The 22787-nt window shown below is 27.5% G+C and overlaps 1 protein-coding gene across 1 annotated transcript in view; it reads right to left on the minus strand.

Moving 5' to 3' along the window:
* Nucleotides 1–22787, minus strand: part of LOC123296335 (POU domain, class 6, transcription factor 2) — a 290731-nt gene that overhangs the window by 49319 nt on the left and 218625 nt on the right. The window lies entirely within an intron of this gene.

Genomic DNA, 22787 nt, shown 5'->3' on the forward strand with positions numbered 1-22787 from the left:
AATTATATATTAATAAAATGTAAGTATAGTTTTTCACCGATATATATTAAAAAAATGATAGGAATATAAATAATGATTCAAGGTACAATAGTCTTCCATATGTATGATTAGCGTAGCAGCTACTTGAACCAAATACTCGTAGCTAGGACGTAGCCTAGCTAGCTAGCACAAGCAACCACAATTCATATCAGACCAGTCGTATAATAAATAATATATTGTAATATTAATATATAAATGAATTATTTACATTTTACAAGTGTATAGGAATAGGAACCAAAAGTATGGGGTGTTATTAATGTTGACCCTCTCTTTGTCTCTTCCTCTTCTGCTTTTCATATTTTCATTTAATTATTATATTTATAAATATAATGTGATTTAGAATATCTGATATAATGACAAATTGATAATTTTTGAGTGTGATCATTCTTGGACAATTCCTGAACTGCACTGTATCCAATTATGTCATATTACATTCTAGACCATGCAGAACTTCTTATTGTATAACTTTTTAATTGTTTGTTTTTTTTACGTCATGTAAATAAAGAAAGATATCCACTCTTAGATAACAGTGATGTTTATGAAAAAATGTTTCAAACAAAAGTTGTTTATTTTTTATAAGGAAGATTTCTTACATTAAAACTTTTATTCTTTCTCTAACGGTTTACAAGATGAGACCTAATTGACCTATGTTGCTCATTTACAAACTCAAAAATTTCATCATCTTTTTTCTTCTTTGATTTATCGTGTTGACAGACAGACAGACGGACAAACGGAAAGACCGACAGACAGACGGATAAACAGGCAGACAGACAGACAATCGAAAACGGACTAATTAGGTGAGTTTATGAACAACTATATCAAAATTTTGTTGGTAGCATCAATATTTTCAAAAGTTACAAACTTGGGACTAAACTTAATATACCTTAATATATTTCATATACATGGTATAAGAAGTTTTCCATAACATGCTGATTTAAGTGAACACTTTGTATATAAACTGGCTGATAGTAAATTATTGTATTCAACTTGAGAACTGAAATCAAAATTGCATACGAAATCATACAACATATATTGTGTGAAATCAAAATTTTGTTTCGTATAAGTTTGGAAATATCTAAAAAATGTACTAATGTGTGAAATCCAATTTTTGTAAAGACCTAGAAATAATTTTTCTATTCTATTCGTTGTGAATAGAGAAGTAGAAAAATCGAAAATGTATCATCGTTTCTTAATCGAATATTTAACATTTTAATATATTATGGACAATAGCTGGTTTTGTAGTTAACCAATCAAAAAAATAGCTTAAACAATATTTGCAGAGTTTGATGGTACACATTGTGTTCTGACTCCACATCCGACTTCGTTTTTAGGATTGTTTTAATAGTCAACGTAGATGCTAAAAGGTATTATAAATTAGAAAGTTAATACTCATAAAAAACTATCATTTTTTACTAAAAAATTTTTTCGAAAAACTGCAACTTAAAAATATGTCATTATTGCATTTAATCGAAAGAAAACACGCTAGCTATAGAAAAATTTTGTAGTCATAAGTTATCAACGACAATAAAAGTCATTCGTCTGTGTTCATTACTTTTAAGCCCAGGTAAATTTTCAAAATCATTTTGAAGATCAGGGTTAGATGACCTTGAAACTAAAATGTCAGGTCAAAGTCTATTACCTTTGACAACTTTTAGCTAGTTTTTCGTTTGATTAAATGCTATGATGACATATTGTTATATCGTATTTTCTTCGAAAGCTAACAAATTTCGAAAAAAAGTTTTAAAAGAAAAAATGCTAGTTTTTTAATGAGAATCAACTTTCTAATTTAGAGTGTTATTCTATCTCGTACATTTAAGGATCTAAATTGACTATCAAAGAAACCCGGAGAACCCCAGGTCCAATCTAATGTGAGAACATAATATCCGCCCACCAAACTTTGCAGCTTTACAAAACGAGCTATTAGAGAGCCATAATAGATTAAAATTGTCCACCCTGTATTATTCAGAAAGTTATTGTTACCATTTCTAAAGATCATATTCAAATATTCCTGTGTCTATGTACGCAATTTATTCATCTATTGAACTTACAGATTACACTCTCAAACAATTACAATTCATTTTAATAATATATGTGCGAGTACCAAGTAGTACTAATACAAATATATACGAATTAAAGTTTGCTTGGTTTACAGATTATATAATTTGATCACGTGACTCTGTAAACAAAAGTTGTATTTATTTATATCATTAATGTGTGAATACTATTTGTATTCAATACATTTATATAATTTGGGAGAAGAATCACAGATCGGATAATATTGGCTAAATAGATCTTTTATTTACAGTAATCTTATTGGTAAATTTATTTTCAATGCATAGTTTGAAACTTTTGAGAAAACCAAATTTAAGCGAAAATTGTGACACGATCATCCATTTTCTGAGTAATCTATTTTAAGAAGCAATCGATCGATTTCAATTTGGAATTATATTCCTTATCGGACGAAATTTTTTTGCTGGTTGGAAGTTAAAACCAAAAATGACACCAAAAACCAACATTTATATAACCAAGGAAACCAAAACTTTTTCAATCGATTCAGGTTGCAATGAAATTTTAGAAAATGCAAAATTTGTTTTATCATTTAAAAAAATTTAGTTGTGAAAGTTATCAGAAGTTAAAGAAAACAGTTTAAAGCAAGTACAAATTTGATGTTAAATAAATATCCTGATTAAGCCAACGTATTGGGTTGACTACCAAATAAGAAGTATGTCTTTTTTAAATTAATACTACAATTATTTCATACAGAAAAAACTAAAAGTGGCTATAATTTTAAATTATTTAAAAAATCAAACAAGTAATTTGACTTCTAAAATTAATACCTAAAATTTTCAGAAAAATATTTTGTAAATAATAAAAGTAAACGCTACATTAATAATGTATCGAGGTACGAAGGGAATATAGTTCTTACCGGGTGCCCACGATACCTCGATCTTTTTTTCTATCATGGTTAAAGAGATAATTATATGCCTTTCAAATGAGGTATCATAAGGTAGGGATTGCCATTTGATTCAAAGTTGAGGTGGCTTTACGTGAAGGGATGAAGCATAAAGTACTTTAGGTATACCCTTTTCGAAGTTTCCCCTCGATATCTAAGTCGACGTGTTTTCTCTCAAGTCAATAATCACAGCAGGTTAAGATTTATTAAGGGTGGATACTTTTGAAATGAACACACTGAATTTATTTTTATAAATATTAATTAGAAAGAATCATTAATGTCATTAAAAATTGAAAACACTTTATTTTCTCATACAAATATAAATATGCTACTTAGATTACTATGATTGTTACATTCCTCCTCCTACAAACGGTCTTCAATTAGAAATTTTCATTTTCCTGTTTTATATTTTTTGGATAGTTTTTTTTCATCAAAATAATAAATCGTTAATTATTTATAATTAAAATATATTTTGTTGCAATATTATTGTATAATTTAATTTCAATAAATTAACGAAAAAAAATAATAAAATATATATCTTGTTATAATAAATTTTAAAAAAATACTGTATAATTAAAAAAATGTATAATTAAATTATTTTTTAGATTGTTCATTGGGTACATAGTGTGAAGGAATGGGGGTGCATGTGTGTGAGTGGGCATGATAAAAAAAATATATATTTAAAAAAAAAAAAAAAAAAAAAAAAAAAATTACAAAAAAATAGTAGAAGCAAATATTAATCATGTGCATTTATAAAAAAAATTATATAATACATATATTTATATTATTATAAAAATTATAGTTTGTTTTTGCTATGTGCGTTCATTACTAAAAATCAACGAAAGCTATCGAGATGGATTTTATTTATTTTGTTTAATAATTTACTTATTTCGTTAATCTTAAAGTGGTTTGAGCAAGTACGGTGAATGTTTTTTTGCCATAGATGATAGTTCAAAGTCCCTTCATTACCATAATCATAGTTTTGGAGCCTCTTGCGGGGCAAAATTTTGAGTTATTAAAGTGTGATTTTTAACATAGTACCTTATGGAAGAACTAACAATAATGTTAAGTGTACAAAAATGAATCGATCAATGAGTTTTTCATCATGAAGAAAAATCACAGATTCTGTTCATGCAAAAAAATGGAAAAATTTTGGTTTATGACGCTTTTTAGATATTGTAGAGCATTTTTTTACATTTAGGTCATACAAATTGCTTAGTTTGCGATATTTGTAGAGCAATTTCTTACATATACCTCATTCAAATTGCCTAGTTGACTAGTTGGCTAGTCACGTAATGGTCGAACCACTTTGAAGCTTTATCAAAATAGGATGTTGGAAGTCAATGCCTAGTCTAAATTAAATGGAATTAGAGCTTAATATTCTTTAAGAATGTAAGAGAATCAAGGCAATAAAAAGCTTGATTTTTTTTTAAAATAAAGTTGAACTAAGTCTAAATCAATTCTGAAAATTTTTATCAACGCTGTTTTTATGGTAAAGCGGTAGATGAATGATATGTTTTCATAGATTTCTCCAAAATCGGTGGAAATTAAAAAAAAAAAACTGCTTAAATTAAAGTTAAAACCTTAATAAATTATTGAAAACAAAAAAAAATCCGTTGTGCCCGACTAACTAACGATGTATGAGCACGGTAGTGGGGACATAAATTTAAAAAAAAAATATATATTTTTAATTTTGATGGTGAATTATGTTATAACTTGACAATATAAGAAGAAAAGTAAAAAGCAAATATCGAAAAATTTTATTCTTATTTTTCGTCTACATTTATGAATTTAAAACAAAATTCATCATCAAAGTTGTAAATAAGGTACAAATAATTTTCTAATTGACTAAGACCCATATACTTGATGGTAGAAAAGAGGAAAGGCCCTGGAAGATGGAAGATCGGTGTTACAATATGAAGTGGCTAGATTTTTTTGGTGCACTTGAGAAAAGGGTCAAAGATTAAAGATGCAGAAGGTATATGTGTCCATATATGCAAACACGGACATCAACTAGTATATTACGTAATATAATATACAAAAATATTGAATTTTTTTTTTAATCAAGCTTAATCTAATAAAAAAAAATATTTTATTTTTTAATTCAACGATTTTATTGTTTAAAAAAATAAAAATTACTGCATATCTCTACCCATATACTCACACTACCAACTTAAATTTATATTTGAAAAAAAAAAAAACTATAAAATTTTTTTTTTTTTTTAAATGTATGTATGTACATTTAATTTATAATTTTTAATTCATTAAAATTTAAAGGCCGTATTCATGAGCATGAAAAAAAAATGTTGATATTCAACCCGTATATATTTATTATATTATAGAAGTAAAGCCGGGCATAGTATTTGATACATTGAAGAAAAATTACTGGATTGAAGTAAACATGCCTATATACAGTGCTGTCTTTATGCGTAGGCTTTATAGGCTCGAGTCTTGAGCCCCACGTTGGTGAGCCCCATGCTTTTTTTCAATTTTTTTCATAAAACAAGGTATTGTTTTGAAGGAAAAATAATAAAATAGTACCTAGTATAAACTCTTTTTTTTAATTAATGAATTATCTTCTTTCTCCATTTCTGATTAGAAAAATGGGTAATTACTTTTTCCACTTCAATTAATTCTAGTAAATAAGTGCTATTACTATACTTACAGGATTGAATCTAGTTCTTCGGGTTGCTTTAATATGATTCTAATCGGTAAGAAAAAGAACAGCACTTTAAATAAGAAAGTTGATCATCATAACAAAACTAACAATTTTTATTTAAAATTCGAAAACGTTAGCTTTCGGAGCAAATGCGAATTAAAAATATATCATTTTTTAAATGAAAGAAAATACACTCAAAGTTTTGAAAATACGTCTCTATTGCAATTGCCAACTTCTGGCTAAATCATTTTTCCGTAGTTATTATTTTTCTTTCGATTAAATGCAATACTGACATATTTTAGAGTCGCATTTCCTCCGAAAGCTGACGAATTTCTAATTTAAAGTCTTATCATTTAGGATCTTAATTGGCTATTGAATAAACGCGAAGAACTAAGTCCAATCTGATGCCAGAATATGATATCCTCCATAAAACTTTGCAACTTCTGTCTAAGTTATTTGTTGATTGGTTAATTACAAAACGAGCTATTAGCCATTATAGATTAAAATGGCCCATCCTGTAAATACCAAAAAAGTTTCCTAATATGGTTCCCCAATCATCTTAAGCCTAAGCCTACGCAACTATAAATCGTATTTTCTCTTGCAATTGGTACTTTTTTTATTGTGCATGTTCCTTCTTATTCGAATATCGTACTAAAATATTTATCAATTCTAAAGCTGGTCCAATTCTCCTGAAAAAGAAATGTCCCGACAATGCACTCTTTGTTATAAGAAGAAACTGCTAGACTACGATCTGACCCCAGAACTATAAATTGTATAATACTATATATCTTTTATATTAATAATATATATATTTGATTTTAATTATTATAAATTATTTTTGATTTGATTATTATTATTTTTATTATATAAATTTTTTTGTAAATTAATGTAAATTAATATTTAATAGCTTTTCGTCTCTATATTTTTAAATAATTTTATTCGTTGAAAAATTCGTTTCAAAAATATATATTTTTAAGCTTGAGTTAATTGGAATTTAATCATTTCATATTTTTAGTCTATATCACCAATTATTACCAATTTAAAGCCTAATGATATAAAAAGCTCGTTGAAAGTTTTGCGTAAAGTTCAAAATTTTAAAATTTTCCAAAATAAAAAATAGTTTTGTATTTTTTGATCAGTTTTTAGCAAAAAAGTACTCTTGTGATTTTTTTTCTAAAAGTTTTGGAAATAAAAATTTTTGAAAATTAAAAATGCAATATTCGATTTTAAGAAAAATGTTTGAAACTATGTTCCTTATCGTACATTATAATTTGTTTGCTGGTTAGAAGATAAAACCAAACAAGTGAAAACAAACAATTAACTGAGTTAATTGTTGAAATACCATGCATAGTCAGTGTTGATTTCTTTATCACATTACACATACAAACATGTGACACATACATTACTGATAATCAAGTACATATTATAAAATTTCCGCCTAAGTGGCGCCCTCACGGGTAAACAGTCATGTTTACGAAAAAATGTTTCAAACAAAAGTTGTTTAATTTTTGATAAGGAACATTTTTTACGTTTAAACTTTTGTTCTATCTCTAACGGTTTACAAGATGGGTTCTACGGACCCAAGACCCAATTGACCTATGATGCTCATTTACGAACTTGACCTCAATTTTTACGCCCTGAGTACGCTGTAAAAATTTCCGCTCGATATCTTTTTTCGTTTTTGAGTTATCGTGTCCACAGACGGACGGACAACCGGAAATGGACTAATTAGGTGATTTTATGAACACCTATGAAAATTTTTTTTCCTACCATCATTATTTTTAAGCTTTACAAACTTGGGACTAAACTTAATATACTATGTATATTTCATATATGAATGGTATAAAAAGTAAGCGCTACCTCAATAATATTCGAAGATATGATAGGAACATAGCTCCAACCGGGTGTCTCACGAAACCTTTCGTATATTTTTTCAAAATCTGAGGAAATTCGCTTTACTAACTCAGCTCCTACGTTACGAATTTTTTCATATTTCTATTTCTATAAACAATATATTTAGAACTCAACTAGTATCGACCGTACGTATAAATAAAACTTTTAGAATATTCTATGCTATTTAAAATGTATATAAAAATATCTAAACAATATAATAATTTATGAATAGGATTGAGCCTACATTACTCTATTTTATCCATACACCCATACAGACATCAACTTCGAACTCAAACCATGTTACCACTATTACTATGTTTTATGTTTTCAAACTGTTCTATAACTACCATTTTTTTTTATTTTATATATAATATTTATGTATCTCCTAATCGAACGTATTATTATTATTGAAAATGTATTGAGAATTTTACCGGGTGTTGGAAAAAACAAGTCACATGAGGTTTGATTAGTTATTTGCTTTCATTAGTCATTTGAAAAATTATAAAAAACAAGTTAACTAATATCAATTTGAAAATTATTTTTGGTAATACTACAAAAAGTCTTGTAATTTTTTAAAATATGAACTTCCGTCTTACTCAATTCGGAATATTTTAGGGGGGATTGCACGATTATTTAAATAAATAAATGATTTCATAAGTAGGCATATTTAACATTGGTTTTATGGGAAAACGGTAGATGGATGATATGTTTTCAAAGATTTCTCCAAAACTAGTAGGTGGAAATTATAAAAGAAATATGTAAATTAAAGTTAAAACCTTAGTAAATTATTGGAAACAAAAAAACCCGTCAAGCCCGACTAATTAAGGATGTATGAATACAATATTAGACGTTTAAATTTGTTTCGTAGACGTTTAAATGACATCAAATTGGCATATTTTCGTTCAATATTTTCCCATTTTTCCAGTCTCAATAAACCTTAAAAGTAAAGATTCAAAATATGATTTTATGTAAGTTATTCAGAGTTTTATCTTGAGAGAATTCGATAAGTTTTAGTCCCCTGAGAGGTTTGCTAACGCGTTCTGCACTTGCGTCAAATGTTTTTTGAACAAAAATCAAAATATTTATAATCATATTAATTAATGAATAATGCTGTAAATTGAATTGAATTAATTTTTTGGAAATTAAAAATGACGATTTAATATAAAAAATAATAAATATACTTATATGTTATGTACCAGTAAGAATGCTTTCAATAAAAATTATATAATTTATTAAACTTATTATTAAAATTAATTCATAACTATGAATTATTATCACAATTATTATCACTAAATATATTACACTATTAAATATTATGGCATTGTAATATTTTTGACAAATATATTTCAATGATTTATATCGTAGAGGGGCAAAAATCCGTAAACTAACGAAAATACTCGAACAGCCCCGAAAATTTCGGAATATTTTTTTGCTTACATCTTTAGTGCCATAAAAAAATTCTCACAATTTCTGAAGGACATAGCAAAAATTTATTTAAAAAAAACTGTAGATAGGTTGAAAAAATCTGAAAGATTTCTTATTCGAATATAGATATAATTAATTGAAAACAGAAAAAGTTTCAACCATATTTACCATTTGAAAAGTAAAAGTTATTATTTGTTTAAATTGAGTTTGAGCAAAATGCTCATAACGGGAGTGTTGACGAGTTAAAGTTTTACCTTGGAAGAAACCGAATGATTATTTTTGGAAAAATATGTGGAAATAAGTCGGGTAGTAAAAACAAATGAAGAATCACTCAGTATAAAAAAAATAAAATTATGGATTCATCTCCACAAGCATCTATACACACCCACACAAACACATTCCTACAGCATTGGTTTCACATCATTGTTGTGCATCATTCATCCAACATCCTCACACACATATATTATGTGTAGAATGAATAATACACATATAAATTGTGTTGTAGAGTGGGAGCGTGGGGGTTACGAAAATAAGGGTAGATATCAACTAATACGAATTATATATTATATTTAATCATCAAATAGTTTTTTTTTATATAAATAGGTTGATAGTAGGTTTGCTCGAGCAAAACAACATATATGATAAATTTGAAAAAAAAATTAAAAAAAATATTAAACTTTTCTTTGAAAAAATTAAACTGACGTCAAAATTATTATAGATTTTTTGAAGTCGGTGTTTTCTGAGAAAAAAGTTCACCTGTGGAAGCTGTTATTTTAAAATTGCGTAGATATATAATAGTTGTTTCTACTTTTGTGGGATGTAGTTGGTTTGAAAGATTTTTCTCGATAGTTTTGTTACATAAAAATGAGATTCAGTCAGATTGGGCTATAAAATCATTCTTTACACCAAGAACTTGTCCAATTTTCAAGGAAGTAGAAATTGTATCTCATTGATCAAAATAATATTGGTTACATTATTTTAAGAAACGGTCATATTATCCAAGAAATTTCCAGGGATTGTCTAGAAGGTAGTATAGAACTGGAACAATTCGTCAAAAAATCAGTTGAAATCAGGACTAAAAAACTTCGTTATTTTCTAAGTAGATTTTTAACACAAAGATCTCTTGAATGCTGCTCAAAATAATACGATCAACGGATTTGTGGTCAAGATTCAAGCAACATCCAGACTTCTTAACAAAAAGTATAATTACTTATTTTTGTTGTTTACATTTAATCATGCACACAATATTTACATCATGGTCTGTTCGACTAATTTTGATATATAATATGTTACATACATTCGTAAACTAATTATTGACAAATATCTTGTCTAGTAATCTTAATTAAAGAGAATTGAAAAAAATACACTCGAACCCTGTATTTCAGCTCGATATCTTTTTTCGTTTTTGAGTTATCGTGTCCACAGACGAACGGACGGACGGACGGACAACCGGAAATGGACTAATTAGGTGATTCTATGAACACCTATGACAAAATTTTTTTTCCTAGCATCATTATTTTTAAGCGTTACAAACGTGGGACTAAACTTAATATACTATGTATATTTCATATATACATGGTATAAAAAGTTTTCCATATGTAAGCAACTTGACACTGTGTACATACAATCGAATTAAGAACAGCGTCCACTTTTTTGAAGTCGACCAAATTTTTTTTTTTTTAAATATGTATAATAATGGTGAACAATGGTTTGTTGAAATCATCAATAAATTTTTATATTTTTTTAAATTTATTTTTGTCGATTGCTGCTTACCAAACATACATACATGCATTCATACACGTGAGCTGTATAGCTCATTCGAGTTCTGATAATAGTTTTACTTGATGATGCAGCTAGCTACTACCTACTAGCTGGTGTAGTAATGTAATGTACCAACCCAAACCATATCTTCCCTATGTGACAATCAGTATTTTTTTTAATGTACAAATGATTTTTTTTTATATAGAATGTTTAATGAAAGTTTGCGGGTGTCTCATTAAGTTTTCCACACGGAAGAGGACGTAAGCTTCAAGAATTGTCTGAGATGCAGCATATAGGTTACATCTTCACATATAAAGTCTTAATTTCTTTCTCACAGGCAAACATTTTTCTAAGATAATTAAGAGAAAATAATTTTATCTTCGATTGAATCTCTTTTTAAAATTTTCCTAATAGTTTTCGATCTGCAGGAATAGGTATTTATTTAAGATTTTCTTAATTTTGTTTGAAACACATAAGGATTAAAACCACATCACACCGTTAAAAGATTTTTGGCGAAATGTCAAAGTTTTCTTTGACATTTAAAATTTTAGGCAATTTCTCTAAAAGCTTACGTTAAATGGGTAAATGTTTTCTTTTTCTCGATTCCAATTACCTTTAGTATTGCCTTTAACCAAAATTAAAACAAAAAACAAAATTCTTGTGGTTTTAAATTTTCTAGAGAAAAGAGATATCAAGCTGAAATTTGTATAGAGTGCCCAGGGAGTAAAAAGTGAGTTTGAGTTCGTAAATGAGCAAAATAGGTCAATCTTGTAATCCAATAAGGTTAGAACAAAAATTTGTAAAAGTAAGTGTAAAAAATGTTGCTTATAAAAAAATAAACAACTTTCAATTGAAACATTTTTTTGTAAACATATAATTTTACTCGCCAGAACGAACATTAGGACAAAACTTGGGTGTCAATTTTCTGCAAAAATATAAACGATAGGAAGTTGAAAATTTGTATGTAACTTCAATTAGTGGTCTTGCGAAAGAATCTTGTAAAAAAAAATTAAAGAAAATATTTTCGAATATTTTCGAAAAACCAAAATAAATGGCGGCCTGATATTCAACACTTTCCATATAGGATATTTTAACAATTAACTCGGCCAATTCCTTGTTTTCACTTGTTTATCTATAATAATAAAAACCGAAAAAATCGAATAGAGCTGAAATCCAAAAAAATCACATAGTTCTCTAAATAGAATCTAAATTAAAATTAGTACAATAATTAGATGGTAATTGTCTAATTTTTCATAGCACAACATGTACACAATAATTTGCATGAAATGATGTGTAGAATATAAATAAATAATATTGGTAGGAGATAGGACTTTACAGGAATAAGAATGGGAACAAACTGGGGCTGGGTTTGGTAGGTAGTTTTAGAAATGCACTAGTATTATTTTTAAATTCAAGTGTGATGCTGCATCTATTTTTTGTTTGTTTTTTTGATCGATTAATAAATAATTAAATACAAATACATTCACGATATATTTTTTAATATCGTGAGTGTTATTTTATTAATTATGACAAAATTTTGTCGAACAGTGGCGAATTTTTGGCTTTAAAAAACTTTCAATCGCATCTTGATTCATATTTGAGATGTTCGGAAATTTGGCGCTCTTTTTTCTATCAAAGGGAAAGGGTTCGGAGTGTTTTCCCTTGGAATTCCTTTCTTTAGAGTACTATTTGTTACTATATAAAAAATCACAAAAATTAGGTTTTTTTGGTATCTCAGACTCAAGACCCCCACCCACTTTAAGAAAAGTGTGCCAATTTGGAAAATAATATTAATTTGTTTAAATTTTTTAACAGGAAATTAAAACACTTTATTGAACAGGTTCGTATTTTCTTTACCCTCCGGCTACCCGTCCCGCTAAACTCATTGCATTATCAACACCAAGTAATATTTTTGGTGTGCACATGAAATAGAAAATACAAAATTGTAGTCCAGTTAAACTTTTCTGTTTTTTTGTTGTTGCTTTATTTATATTTTTTGTGTTAGTGTTTTCAATACAATAAAAATATTGAGTATTTGTTAGGTAGAGTAGTATGGGGAAAGAATTGACGACTAAATACTACAGAAATGGACTATAACTCATTGCTTTGACTGGATGGCTGGATGGTTAGCTGACTGGCTAGCAGGTTTGTTGATGGTGCACTCTATCGAACAGACAGACAAACAAATATACTGACAGTTTAGATAATAGTGAAGTATATATTATAATTTATGTACAGGATGATTCATGAAATTATTAATCAAGCAGCAATTGATAAAATGTTTCATAAGTTTGGTGAGGTTTCTCATTTAAAAGTACTAAAACTTTTAATTCCTTGCATTGACCATACTGGATAGGACGACCTCAGTAACAACTGCAGTTATATGCTCCTTGAGTAAGTTAGCCTAGGAGAGCATTCTTAAATAACGTGTCCTGGTTAAGAAAGGGAATTCTTACAATACCGTATACCAGTGTTTCTTAAAATACAAAATGTCCAGGGGAGGATCATAGTGAAGCCTACGGTTGTCTACATGAAGGGAGATAAAGGCTCAAAAGAGACTGAAATTGAATCACGTATCTTATGGACGGTACCTAGTCAGATTAGTTGCGCGGCAACTTTACAACGTCAGGTAAATCCAAAGTTTTAGACTTTACCAAAATTTACAACCTTACAACCAAAGTTTAAAACTTTCTTACAAAGTAAGAAAGTGTTAAAGTTACCTGGAGTGTAATGTAACCACACCAGACTTGTGATTTGGCATGAAAAGTCTATGATTACCTGATTTCATTTCATGACTCCTCAGGATTAAGTTTTCTTGCTAGTTTTTCAGGTATTGTGTTTTCAATTCTTTTCTTAGTACATGGCAAACCGAAGAAAAATTTAGATTTTATTAAATTGATAAAAGTCACGGTAGAACCTGGATTTTTTTTCATAAGTACCAAATATATATTTTAGAATAATTTTCTTTCGATTATAGCAGACAATGGAAAATATAGTAGTAAATTTCATGAGAAATTTTCTACGAAAGATATAACTAAACATGGAAAATTTACTTTTTAAGAAGTTCTTTCTCGTAGGCCATTAAACAGGATAATATTTTGAAAATAGAATTTTAAGTCATTAATTTCGCACAATATAAATAGTGCTGTAAATATGGAAGAATAAAGCCAATGGTATGTTTTCGAAGTACGTGATAATTAAATAAAATTACTATGCTTTTTCAACATCTATCTATGTATTCAACGACTGTTTAAGCTTATGATATTGACTGTTTATGTAAGTAATCATGAAACCATTTCTTAAATTCGCTATATAATCCTGAATCACCTTGTACACATGTATGTGAATTTATTTGAAAAAATAAATATTAAAAAAATGAAAATAAATACATCCCTAGTGATTAATATTTATAATTCACGGTATTGGCAGCGTAGGCACGGGCATCGGGTTGAATGGGAGCTATACAACACTGAGAGCTATATGTTATGTTGGCTAGGCTGTGTTGTAGCTGCTAACTAAACATTCTATAAGCAGCATAAACTAAAAATCTACCTGGATGCTGTTTTTTTTACCCATTCCATTTCTCTCACTCAATACGTACAATCGTACATATTATTATTATTATTATCGTATTGTAGTGAATAGTGGGAAATCGAAAAGGGGGTTCAAAAAATTGATACCATTGTATGTAGTTATATCGGAACAATAGACTTAAGGGTGGAGATAGAGGAAAACTAAGGTACTTACTCTTTTGGAGTTAAGGTAGTACGAGCACCAAAGCAACCTTAGATTTAGGGTTGAAATTATCAGATCTAATAAACCCTCTTATCAGATATAATAAACCCTCTTTTATGTACAATTAAAAAGCTGAGCTCTACAAAAAATACAACTTGGTTTACATCTTTATTAACACGCTTTTATTAGCTTCATTCGTATGTTAGTATGTTATTATGTAACGGAAACTTTGAACATGATTTTGATCTTCTTCAAAACGTCGGATTACCTCGAAATTTGACATACTTATCAAGGACCGATGACAATACAATAATTTAATAAGTTTGATTATCCTGATCAGGACTTTCAGGATTAACCATTGCCATATCTTAAAATATATACATTTACTTGCGCTCCCACCATATTTTATACTGAATTTTTCATAAATAAATAATAATCTAAAATACTAAAAAACTAAACGGTAGAAAATGATTTCTTTAAATTAAAAAAAAATCATTTTATCGTACAAAAGCGTGGGGTGTCTTCTAAGATATATTATAATAACTTTACTTTTACCAATATCTGTCATAAAATTATTTTCAACAATTCAAATTTATCACCCCACGCTTTCGTACAATAAAGTGACTTTTTTGAATTTAGAGAAATTATTTTCTACCTTTTAGTTTTAGCTCTTTACAAAAGCGTGTTTTTTAGTTTTAATAAACTATTATTTATTTTCAATTGCAGAATATAATATAAACTTATAGAAAAATATAAAAGCTATAAAAAAGCTGTGAATATGTTCGAAAACATAAAACGATCTATGTATACCTCGAAAGTAACTTGATAGTTGGATATTATACATATAGGATTTTATTGTAAAGCTATGAAAGCCTGTTGCATCTAGAATAGAAGAGCATCAACAACCTTCTGGTTACAAACGCTATGGTATTCATACCACAAATAAATTCTTCTACTTATTTTAACAAAACGTAAAACTTTTCTAATAGAAAGTCTATTTTTTTATTATTATTATTACAAATATAAAAGTTTTTACAAAGTATTTCGTAAATCAAATTATTCAATTATGTTGAAAGTTTGTTGAGTTAAAACTTTTTAAATTTTAAATCAAAATAATATTTTTGAAAGTGAAAACGTTTTTTGGTTGAAATTAATTATTATATGTAGACGAAAAATAAGAATACAATTTTTGGATATCTGTCTTGGTTTTCGAAATATCGAAAGCTAAATAATAAAACAAAATTTTTCAATTTTCGATATTTTGAAAATTACTACATATACATATAAATATTTCATTCTTACTTTGCGTCTTATATTGTCAAGTTCGAGTAAGATAATTCACCATCAAAATTGAATATTTATTTTTTTTTTTTATTTGTGTCCCCACTACCGTGCTCATATGTCCTTAATTAGTCGGGCACAACGATTTTTTTTGTTTTCAATTATTTGTTCAAGTTTTAACTTTAATTTAAATAGTTTTTTTTGTTTTTTTGTTTTTTTTTAATTTCCACCAGCTAGTTTTGCAGAAATCTATGAAAACATATCATCCATCTGCCGTTTTCCAATAAGACCAACGTTTAAAATGCCTACTTTTGAAATCATTTATTTATTTAAATAATCGGGGAACTCCCCTTAAAAGTTTTCAGAATTGATTTAGACTTATTTCAACTTTTTTATTTTTTTGTAAATTACTCCAGATATCGAAAAATTGTATTCTGACTTTTCGTCTTGTATTGTCAAATTATATCATAATTCATCATCAAAATTGAAAATTTATATTTGTTTTAATTTGTGTCCCCACTACCGTGTTCATACATTCTTAATTAGTCGAGCACAACGGTTTTTTTTTCTTTCTAATAATTCAATTTAAATAGTTTTTTTTTTATTTCCACCGACACATATCATCCATCTACCGTTTTCTCATAAGACCAATGTTAAATATGCCTACTTTTAAAGGCCTAAACCCTCTTTCCTTCTAAAATTTTCAGAATTGATTTAGACTTAGTTAAACTTCATATACAAAAAAACCAAGCTTATTATCCTAAATTTCCTTGGTGCTCGTACATTTCAAGAACAATTTCTCAAAATATTAAGTTTATTTTTAGTTTTTATCAATTTTTTTTTCTAACTCGTTTCAATAACCTTAATAAATAATATCAGATTCAAAACCAAATATACCTATGCTCGTTTGGTACCTTTTATTGTGCTGATAAAGAAATGAAAGAAGACATTGTGAGGCCTATATTTAGTGCCTAGTTCTAGATACACACAGATACATAAACGTAAAAAAAGAATGTATAAATTGTTTCATTGTGCAAATATACTGTAATTTTAATTAATATTTTTTTTTCAAAACGATATTCACAAAACAGGTAGCGGTAGGTATACGAATCCAATCTACATACGTAGGTAGGAACATACATATGTATTGATATGTGTACCTACTAGATAAATATGTATGTTCACAAAAATACCTACCGATTGGAAATATGAGTTGCCGATAATGAAGGTTTTTCTCCGTTCAAGCTTAAATATCTATTACATGATTCATATATAATATCAACAAATTACTGGGTGATTTATTTCTCTTAATAACAACTGCGTTGCCGTCAAATGTTAAAAAGCCGTCAAATTTTTTGTAACTAGCTGAATTAAAAAAAAAAAGAGTGACGAAGGAATAAATCATTTTATCGCAGAAAAGCGTGGGGAAAGAGATTTCAATTATTGTAAATATTTTATGCACAGCTATTGGTAACAGTAAAATCGTTATAAAATTATTTAAAAAGCACCTCTTGCTTGCAATTTTAAATAAAGAGCTTGATTTTTTTTTAAATATGAAGTTGGACTAAGTATAAATCAATTCTGAAAGTTATAGAGGGGGATTTGCGCGATTACTTAAATAAATATATGACTTCAAAAGAAGGAATATTTAATATTGGTTTTATAGTCTTCATAGATTTCTCCAAAACTAGTCGGTGGAAATTAAAAAAAAACTATTTAATTGAAACTTTAATAAATTATTTAAATCAAAACAAAACCGTTCTGCTCGACTTGTTCAGGATGTATGAGTACGGAAGTGGGGACAAAAATAAAAAAATATTTAAATTTTCAATTTTGATGACGAATTATGAAATAACTTGGAAATATAAGACGAAAAGTAAAATTAAAATTTTTCCGATAAATGGAGTAATTTTCAAAATAACGAAAATTGAAAATTTTGTTTAATTATTTAGCTTTCGATATTTTGAAAATCAAGACATATATCGAAAAATTTTTTCGTATTTTCGACGGATTTTGTGCATTCTAAACGATCAAGCGAACGCTTTATAAACCATTTTTGAAAATAGTTAGAGTTAAAGCCTTTTGAATTATCATAACAGAAAATTTTGTCGACAGAATGTACAAATTGTAAGAAATGTAAGAAATGAATCTGGTGGGCTTGAAATTAACTAAATATATTCATTTTTAGTTCATAGGAAGAAAAGCGCGTCAAACATGGGCCTATAGAAAGCATTGATGTGCTTTGCCATGATTTAAAAGGAATTTTGATTGTACTCAATTTAAAAAATAGGAATTCTTGAGATAAATTTTTAGCCAATCATTCGGTATTTTCTTGCTAAAAAGCCCGCACGCCAATACTATGTAGGTAAAAATGTATTTCATACAGATAGATTCGAAAAAAAAATAAATAAATAAAAATGTAGCGCTGTAATTCTAAATACAGAGCTATATATGTGAGACATACGTGTAGAGTTTATGTGAGACCATGCTAGGCTCTAGCTAGTATCTAGCGATAAATCGTTGATGAGTACACGCATGATCAATCAATTGGAATTAACTTTTCGAATATTTATTTTAATGTAAACCATCATTTCGTTATAAGAAACAAAATAAACAAGTTTTAAAAAAAATACAAACCTATATATACCTACGTATACAAATAAAATAAACTTATTGCCTATTTATCATTTATATCATTTTGTTGGACGTTCTATGTGCCATGTCTTAACTACCCTATGTATTAATGAATAATATTTCAATATATTTAAGGTATTTCGATACCGAAAAAATTAAAATGATGATTATTATGAATGATAAAATGAATGATTTAAAATTTTATTTACCAATCAATCATCCTTTTATATACGTCTTTTATGAAAAATTTATATCGATTTTCTGTACGGTTTAGGAGAAATTAACTATCAAAATTAGTGTTTTTACCAAAAAAAGTTTTTAATCTCTATCCAACAGTTCTTAATTTTAGTATGATTTTTAAGCTTAAAACTTAAGGAATATTGTTAAAAGTTTTTTATGTAAATGGCAACATCCTTAAAAGAACTGATTGACTAAAAATACAACATTTATTACGACTTCTTCATAAACCATCATGCAAAAAGGGCTGTTTTTATAAATCGTAAACCGTACAAAGAATTGACTTGAAATTTATGCAGAAGTCGAATTAAATACTCATTAATTGACACATAAAATTTTTAGTTTTTTGGTAACATTTTCGTTCTGGTATCGAAACGTCTTAAGAAACTAATGTGAATACAAGTGTGTTTCACGGAATTTTTTTTAAATGCTCAAAAAGTTCTGTCACCGTTCAATAGACGGTTTCATTTATAGAGTATTTGACAGTTATTTTAGAAAGAAAAGTTTAGAGATGCTTGTGAAGCTCGTCCTTAATTATTTGCTCTGATACGATAATAACTTAAAAAAGAAACAAAACGATAGAAAACTTGTATTGCAGGAATGAGATGATAAAAAATACCAAAATAATACACGAGATATTCGTAAAAATAATACATGCTTGTTTCGTATTTTACTGGGAACCATAAACAAAAAAGATTTGATTGGATGGAACAACCAGGATGACCGTATGTTTTCAATTTAATTATTCTGACATCGACTAATATGTAAAACGCCTAATTTTTTGGAAATTATTGTTTATATATATTTTTTTATTTATGTAACTATAATTTTGTATAATAAAACTTTATTTCTCCTTGCAGAGCCCTGATGAAGTCAGCAAAGTTGACGAAACGTTTGCGAAAAATAAAAAAAAGTTTTACATAAGATCTTTTTAATTCATCTTTCCCATTAAACTCTACACTCATGTGGACTTTAACATAAAATTTATTGTTATATACATTTTTTAACAGGTTTTTCATAAATTTATTTAAAAAAAATAAATAAATAATTGCATACAGTAGCATTTCTATAATGTTGATAAGGTAGATACCTACATTCATATATTTTTGACTTATGTGTGTACACCTTGAAACAGAACTAAATATGTTAAAAGATAAAAATTACCATACAGTTGAATGAATATTATTAATTAAATATTATAGATGTATATATTTTTATTTCATATTTATTTATTAGAAATAAACCCTAAAGGAAGCGATTTTTTTTTACATATTAAAAGCATTCAAATATGTTGTAAGTTTGTTTTTTTTTTTTTAAATAGGACTACTAGATAGATGCTACATATGTGGATGGGTTGGTCATGTTACTTACAAATGTAAGGATGAGAGATTATTCAATCTATGATATAAATACTTTTTTATTTTTATTTATTTAGTATTAAATGTTTTGGTATGTCATTTCAATTTTCTGATTTAAAAAAAAAAAATGAGAATATATTTTAAATATTAACATTTTAATATATAGAATCATTATTAAAACTTTACATGCATTTATCCAACCAGTAATTTTGTAAGCAAATGAAAAAGTCGTAAATTTTTTAGCGTTCGCAAGTCAATGTGGGCTTTACGATAATATAAAGTTTCTTGTAGGCTTCACGGTATTTAGTTTCATACATTAGATTTCACACTTTCCAATAATTTCTATTTTAGAATTGATTAAGGCCCGAAAAATAATTTTCAATATTTTAGTCACGTAGCACTCTCAAAAGGCTAACCTGAACAGTGAAATCCGAAATTATTTCAGTCCGTTCTGGGGGAAGAAGCGATAGCTGAAAGGTTTTTATTGTTTTTCCGTAAAGGTAAAAATTTTGGTTTTCCATGAAGCTCATCAGAAAATCGGGTCTCAGAAAAAGAGCGTATGGATAGAGACAATAAAATACTAAATTTGCAATTTCTCAATTAATAGTAAAATGGAAATATTGTATAGTCGTAATCAAATTTTAGAAAACCATGTTTTATTAGGATCAATAAATAAATTAGTTTACTTTAATAGAAAGTTATCGACTTATTCTAGAATGGGCCCACGAAAATGTTGAGTTAAAAAGAAAAACCTTTGATTTATAAGAATTTTATGTTATTTTGGGCTAAAACAAAATAACTGTCTGCAAAATAATGAGTGACAAAATAGCCACATGATTATATAACCTATGACAAAAAATTACAGCATAATAAAATTGGATTATAAAAAAAATAAAATTTGAGATGTAAATTTTAGATTGAATTTGTAATAAACAGCTTGTATAAATATGAATTTCTACGTTGTTAATTAAAAAAATTTATTGAAATATATAATTTGTATTGCCAGTAGTGAAGTGATCGAACCAAAACAGTTTTCTATAAATAATATATTTTATTTATTTATTTACCAGTATCAGTAGAATGAATTAAAAAGATTTTAAATATGTTATTAAATTTAGATAAACAGAGCTTTTTTTTATGCATACATATGCAAAGCACATGCTTTACAAATGGAAAGCTCTGAGATGAATTCTGTATTCATATGTGAAATTCAAATAGAGGGTTTTTTATTCGTTAATTTGTAAAAAAATCTTTTTTATTCAGGTGGAAATTTTGCTAACGTTTTTAAAAGAATTAAAACAAAGAAAATCATAAAAAATTAAATATGTAAAAGGCAAATTTATATATCAAGGTATATTAAATTTAGTCCCAAGTTTGTAACGCTTAAGAATATTGATTTAACGAGCATTCAAAAAGTCACCTAAAGAGTCCGCTTCCGGTTGTCTGAGTGTCTGTCCATCTGTCTACACGATAACTCAAACACGAAAAGTGAAATTTTGATAACATGTTCCGGACGTAAAAAGGGAGGGGGTTCATAATTAAGCAACATAGATCAAGGTCTTAGGTCCGTAGAACGAATTTTGTAAACCGTGAAAGATAAAATAAAAGTTCAAATATAAACAATGTTTTTTATAAAGAAATAAACAATTTTTGATTGAAATATTTTTTCATAAGCATCATCACGGGTTACAAACTCATGAGGGCGCAAATTTCTTTTTTTCTGTGGACTTTTAATAATGTTAGAACACATTTTCCATAAGCGTATAATGAAGTTTTAAGGTCAGTTTTTAAGACGATTTTCGTGGATAATGTTACGGGTAAAATGATCCCCTTTATATTGGTTAAAATGATCCACATTTTATATGTAAAATTATAATAGGTAAAATGACACCCCCCGCCCTCCCCATCATGTGGTAGATCTTGAATGTGTTGATTTAGATGATTTTACTAGTAATTTTTATGATTATACTAATCGTTGATGCAATGTAAAAGAACAATTATTATTTTAACTTTTTGGCAAAAAAACGCTATTATAAGCTCGATAAATCCTTTTGACAAATATTAAATAATTCTCAGAATTTGAGAATTCATTTTAATAAAGAAACGCCGAAATATTTCGACATTATACATATTTTGATTAGTTTGGCAAGGAATTATATTTTTTTCTTAAGAGGATCAATTTGGGACAACCTCCCCTACATATATTTCTGTACGTTTATAAGCCTTATTATTTATTATTATTATAACTTCATATTATAATATAATAATACTTCCGATATAATATAATTCATGATGGTTACTTCCTTGTATTATAAACATATCAAATACATCGGAAGTATAAGATATAATAGATATAAAATGATATATAATAAGCATTATATACATAATATAATACAATAATGTACGTTTTAGGTTTAGTTTATATGATGGGACAGGCTGGGTTGTCTATTAGCTTAGTCACTACATATAATGAACTATAATAAGTCACAGGTATGTATTGCACGTGCGTAATCAACATAAATTTGCTTGGGGGGCCATCGCATACTTAGTAACACATATTAGTATATGTTTACTAGAAATTGTAATGAAGTAATAGGGGCTGCCTCTCTCCCAAGAAGATACGTTCATGTAATTGTATGATGATCTAAATACATAACGTAGTACATAGGAAACATGACATGATTACAACTCTTAGAGTTTAGTGGAGGAGTGAAGTTACTTGTTAGTCCAACAGGACTACAACATAAGAGAATATAATTATGCAGAATTAGAATGAGCTGTTTCAACTCTAATAGCTAATTGTAGCGACGAG

Source organism: Chrysoperla carnea, chromosome 3 (assembly GCF_905475395.1).
Source record: "Chrysoperla carnea chromosome 3, inChrCarn1.1, whole genome shotgun sequence".
NCBI classification, from domain to species: Eukaryota; Metazoa; Arthropoda; class Insecta; order Neuroptera; family Chrysopidae; genus Chrysoperla; species Chrysoperla carnea.